Genomic DNA, 6,000 nt, shown 5'->3' on the forward strand with positions numbered 1-6,000 from the left:
GTTTTATTTAGTTGCCACCCACCAGCATGGCATTGTTTTATTTAGTTACCACCCACCAGCATGGCATTGTTTTATTTAGTTACCACCCCACCAGCATGGCATTGTTTTATTTAGTTACCACCCACCAGCATGGCATTGTTTTATTTAGTTACCTCCCACCAGCATGGCATTGTTTTATTTAGTTACCACACACCAGCATGGCATTGTTTTATTTAGTTACCACCCACCAGCATGGCATTGTTGTATTTAGTTACCACCCACCAGCATGGCATTGTTTTATTTAGTTACCACCCATCAGCATGGCATTGTTTTATTTAGTTACCACCCACCAGCATGGCATTGTTTTATTTAGTTACCACCCACCAGCATGGCATTGTTTTATTTAGTTACCACCCACCAGCATGACATTGTTTTATTTAGTTACCACCCACCAGCATGGCATTGTTTTATTTAGTTACCACCCACCATCATGGCATTGTTTTATTTAGTTACCACCCACCAGCATGGCATTGTTTTATTTAGTTACTTCCCACCAGCATGGCATTGTTTTATTTAGTTACCACCCACTAGCATGGAATTGTTTTATTTAGTTACCACCCACCAGCATGGCATTGTTTTATTTAGTTACCACCCACCAGCATGGCATTGTTTTATTTAGTTACCTCCCACCTGCATGGCATTGTTTTATTTAGTTACCACCCACCAGCATGGCATTGTTTTATTTAGTTACCACCCACCCACCAGCATGGCATTGTTTTATTTAGTTACCACCCACCAGCATGGCATTGTTTTATTTAGTTACCACCCACCAGCATGGCATTGTTTTATTTAGTTACCACCCACTAGCATGGTATTGTTTTATTTAGTTACCACCCACCAGCATGGCATTGTTTTATTTAGTTACCACCCACCAGCATGGCATTGTTTTATTTAGTTACCACCCACCAGCATGGCATTGTTTTATTTAGTTACCTCCCACCAGCATGGCATTGTTTTATTTAGTTACCTCCCACCAGCATGGCATTGTTTTATTTAGTTACCACCCACCAGCATGGCATTGTTTTATTTAGTTACCACCCACCAGCATGGCATTGTTTTATTTAGTTACCACCCACCAGCATGGCATTGTTTTATTTAGTTACCACCCACCAGCATGGCATTGTTTTATTTAGTTACTTCCCACCAGCATGGCATTGTTTTATTTAGTTACCACCCACCAGCATGGCATTGTTTTATTTAGTTACCTCCCACCAGCATGGCATTGTTTTATTTAGTTACCACCCACCAGCATGGCATTGTTTTATTTAGATACCACCCACCAGCATGGCATTGTTGTATTTAGTTACCACCCACCCACCAGCATGGCATTGTTGTATTTAGTTACCACCCACCAGCATGGCATTGTTTTATTTAGTTACTACCCACCAGCATGGCATTGTTTTATTTAGTTACCACCCACTAGCATGGTATTGTTTTATTTAGTTACCACCCCACCAGCATGGCATTGTTTTATTTAGTTACCACCCACCAGCATGGCATTGTTTTATTTAGTTACCACCCACCAGCATGGCATTGTTTTATTTAGTTACCTCCCACCAGCATGGCATTGTTTTATTTAGTTACCTCCCACCAGCATGGCATTGTTTTATTTAGTTACCACCCACCAGCATGGCATTGTTTTATTTAGTTACCACCCACCAGCATGGCATTGTTTTATTTAGTTACCACCCACCAGCATGGCATTGTTTTATTTAGTTACCACCCACCAGCATGGCATTGTTTTATTTAGTTACCACCCACCAGCATGGCATTGTTTTATTTAGTTACCACCCACCAGCATGGCATTGTTTTATTTAGTTACTTCCCACCAGCATGGCATTGTTTTATTTAGTTACCACCCACCAGCATGGCATTGTTTTATTTAGTTACCACCCACCAGCATGGCATTGTTTTATTTAGTTACCACCCACCAGCATGGCATTGTTTTATTTAGTTACTTCCCACCAGCATGGCATTGTTTTATTTAGTTACCACCCACCAGCATGGCATTGTTTTATTTAGTTACCTCCCACCAGCATGGCATTGTTTTATTTAGTTACCTCCCACCAGCATGGCATTGTTTTATTTTGTGTACCTCCCTTCTAGGCCTACTGTATATAGTAGTAACCTCAAGGGGTCGGTGAGGCCAAGAGCACAAATCTGTAGGAAGTGTTTGGAGCTGCTCAAAATAGGATATCATCAGGTCCCAGGTGGAATAAAATGAGTTTACCCTTGAATGGTATACTTAATTTTATTCCAATTTGAGGAACAGCATCAAATCTTTGAGCCTAAGGGAGGATTGATAGATTTCCAATCCAAATAAAATCCTTCTGCGGGCCAACATGGAGGCAAAGGCAATGACATCTAGCTGTCTGTTGGTCTATTGCTGTCTGGTTCTCCAAAAATAGCAGTTTCTGCGCGAGGCTGCAACTCTATGTTACATGCTTCAGAAAGGGGTTTAAATCAATAATAGTGGACCAATAGTCTGCCAAGCGGGGACCAGAACATGTGAGTCAAGTCCGCCAAGGAGCTTTTACACCAGTCACATGTACCATCAATATTTGGGTAGAATTTTGACAATCTGGCCTTACTAGAATGGATACAGTGAAGTACCTTAAACTAAGGCTGAGCCGGGCACAAGAAGAGCTTCCATTTACCCGAAGGCAGGCACTATTACAGACTTTGTCACAGATCTCTCCACCAAGTTCCTTTTTCCACTCAGATCAGATTTTATTGAATGATGGGTTATCAAGGGACATGGTGATCTAAAAAATATGGGATGAATCCCTTTAACCCGATGATAGAATTGGAAAGGTGGGGCTTTGAGTCAGATTTGGAAATACGTAAATACATTTGAATGGGGTAGATTACATTTGATAGTGAGGTCATTGAAATTGGCATAGGTGCCATCAATATAAAAGGTCAGTAAACTTAGTAGTGCCATTCATCTGCCATAGCCTAAAAGATACATCCAGTTTGCCTGGAAGGAAGAGGTGATTATTACATACAGTGCATTCAGAAAGTATTCAGACCCCTTGACTTTCCTCATCAATCTACACACAACACCCCATAATGACAAAGCAAAAATAGTTTATATTTTTTGTATTTATTAAAAAATTAAAAAATATATCTTATTTACATACAGTTGAAGTCGGAACTTTACGTACACCTTAGCCAAATGCATTTAAACTCAGTTTTTCACAATTCCTGACATTTAATCAGAGTAAAAATTCCCTGTCTTAAGTCAGTTAGGATCACCACTTTATTTTAAGAATGTGAAATGTCAGAATAATAGTAGAGAGAATTATTTATTTCAGCTTTTATTTCTTTCATCACATTCCCAGTGGGTCAGAAGTGTACATACACTCAGTTAGTATTTGGTAGCATTGCCTTTAAATTGTTTAACTTGGGTCAAACGTTTTGGGAAGCCTTCCACAAACTTCCCACAATAAGTTGGGTGAATGTTGGCCCATTCCTCCTGACAGAGCTGGTGTAACTGAGTCAGGTTTGTAGGCCTCTTTGCTCACACACGCTTTTTCAGTTCTGCCCACACATTTCCTATAGGATTGGGGTCAGGGCTTTGTGATGGTCACTCCAATACCTTGACTTTGTCGTCCTGAAACCATTTTGCCACAACTTTGGAAGTATGCTTGGGGTCATTGTCCATTTGGAAGACCCATTTGTGACCAAGCTTTAACTTCCTGACTGATGTCTTGAGATGTTGCTTCAATGTATCCACAGAAATTTCCTGCCTCATGATGCCATCTATTTTGTGAAGTGCACCAGTCCCTCCTGTAGCAAAGCACCCCCACAACATGATGCTACCACCCCCGTGCTTCACGGTTGGGATGGTGTTCTTCAACTTGCAAGCCTCCCTCTTTTTCCTCCAAACATTATGGCCAAACAGTTCTACTTTTATTTCATCAGACCAGAGGACATTTCTCCAAAAAGTACGATCTTTGTCCCCATGTGCAGTTGCAAACCGTAATCTGGCTTTTTTTATGGCAGTTTTGGAGCAGTGCCTTCTTCCTTTCAGGTTATGTCGATATGGGACTCATTTTACTGTGGATATAGATACTTTTGTGCCTGTTTCCTCCAGGATCTTCATAAGGCCCTTTGCTGTTGTTGATTTGCACTTTTCGCACCAAAATACGATTTCCGTCTCTAGGAGACAGAACGCGTCTCCTTCCTGAGCGGTATGATGGCTGGGTGGTCCCATGGTGTTTATACTTGCGTACTATTGTTTGTACAGATGAACGTGGTACCTTCAGGCGTTTGTAAATTGCTCCCAAGGATGAACCAGACTTGTGGAGGTCCACCATTTGTTTTCAGAGGTTGATTTCTTTTGATTTTCCCATGGTGTCAAGCAAAGAGGCACTGAGTTTGAAGGTAGGCCTTGAAATACATCCACAGGTACACCTCCAATTGACTCAAATTATGTCAATTAGCCTATCAGAAGCTTCTAATGTCATGACATCATTTTCTGGAATTTTCCAATCTGTTTAAAGGCACAGTCAACTTAGTGTATGTAAACTTCTGACTCAATGGAATTGTGATACATTGAATTATAAGTTAAATAATCTGTCTGTAAACAATTGTTGGAAAAATTACTTGTGTCATGCACAAAGTAGATGTCCTAACCGACTTGCCAAAACTATAGTTTGTTAACAATGTAAAGTTCCTGACTTCATCTTTAAGTATTCAGACCATTTGCTATGAGACTTGAAATTGAGATCAGGTGCATCCTGTTTCCATTGATAATCCGTGAGATGTTTCTACAACTTGCCTACACACTTGTCTATATAAGGTCCCACAGTTGGCAGTGCATGTCAGAGCAAACACCAAGTAATGAGGTCGACAAAAGAGTTCCGAGACAAGAACGACAACCGCTGAAACATTCATTCTATACCAAATGAATGAATGTCACTCTGAACTATCCCCTCTAACCGAGAGAAAGAGAGAAAGAGAGAGAGAGAGAGAGAGAGAGAGAGAGAGAGAGAGAAGACGAAACTCTCCAACAGAAACTAACTTTTCACCAGCGATCAAGACGACACACTGAGCGTAAATATATTGATTGATTGCAATTGTTCCCGAATGAGTGAGTGTTCATGCGCAAAGGATTAGCATTTCAATTGTTATAATTATCACTCTGTAGTGATTTCTTAGTCGACCCCCACTTCCCCTTTTGTCTAACAAGCTGCCATGCCGGTTTAGCCCACTAGGGCACATTCTCCTATCATTTCATGTAACCACATTTACTGTTTGTTTATGAATTTCTGTGAATTACTTAGTTAGTAATAAATAAATTATTTAAAACAATTGATGTATGGACGACTCATAGTGAAGACTGGGTTCGTGCAGATAACCAACAATTTACGACGTTTGGAATGAGACTAACCTGAGGTAAAGTAAATAATTAATTAATTTGAAGACTAATTGATCAGAAAAAATATCTGAAGTTATTTTAGGAAATGTATGTTTTTGTTCACCGGAGAATAAAACTTTATATCGCTATCTGCTCTCTGCTGATTCCATGGTGGTGCGGGATTATGTCACGTCTAATCAAGGTGGGTGGAATCAGGCACAGAGAGCAGATAGCGATATAAAGTTTTATTCTCCGGTGAACAAAAACAAACACGGTCAACCCAAACACACACAGGGTGAAATTATCCAAACACAGGATAACAGACTAACCGGAGAATAAGAAACACAAAAACACGATAGACGAAAATGAATGACAACATAAACAATCCCGCACAAAACAAGGGTGGGACAACCTACATTATATACAGACACTAATTAACTAAACAGCACACAGGTGCAACCAATCAGACAAAACCAACAGATACACGAAAAGGGATCGGTAGTGGCTAGTAGGACGGTGACGACGACCGCCGAGCACCGCCCGAACGGGCAGGAGAGCCAACCTTGGCGGAAGTCGTGACAGTAACAAAATGTGGA

This window comes from Oncorhynchus clarkii, unplaced genomic scaffold (assembly GCF_045791955.1).
Source record: "Oncorhynchus clarkii lewisi isolate Uvic-CL-2024 unplaced genomic scaffold, UVic_Ocla_1.0 unplaced_contig_1527_pilon_pilon, whole genome shotgun sequence".
Lineage (NCBI taxonomy): Eukaryota > Metazoa > Chordata > Actinopteri > Salmoniformes > Salmonidae > Oncorhynchus > Oncorhynchus clarkii.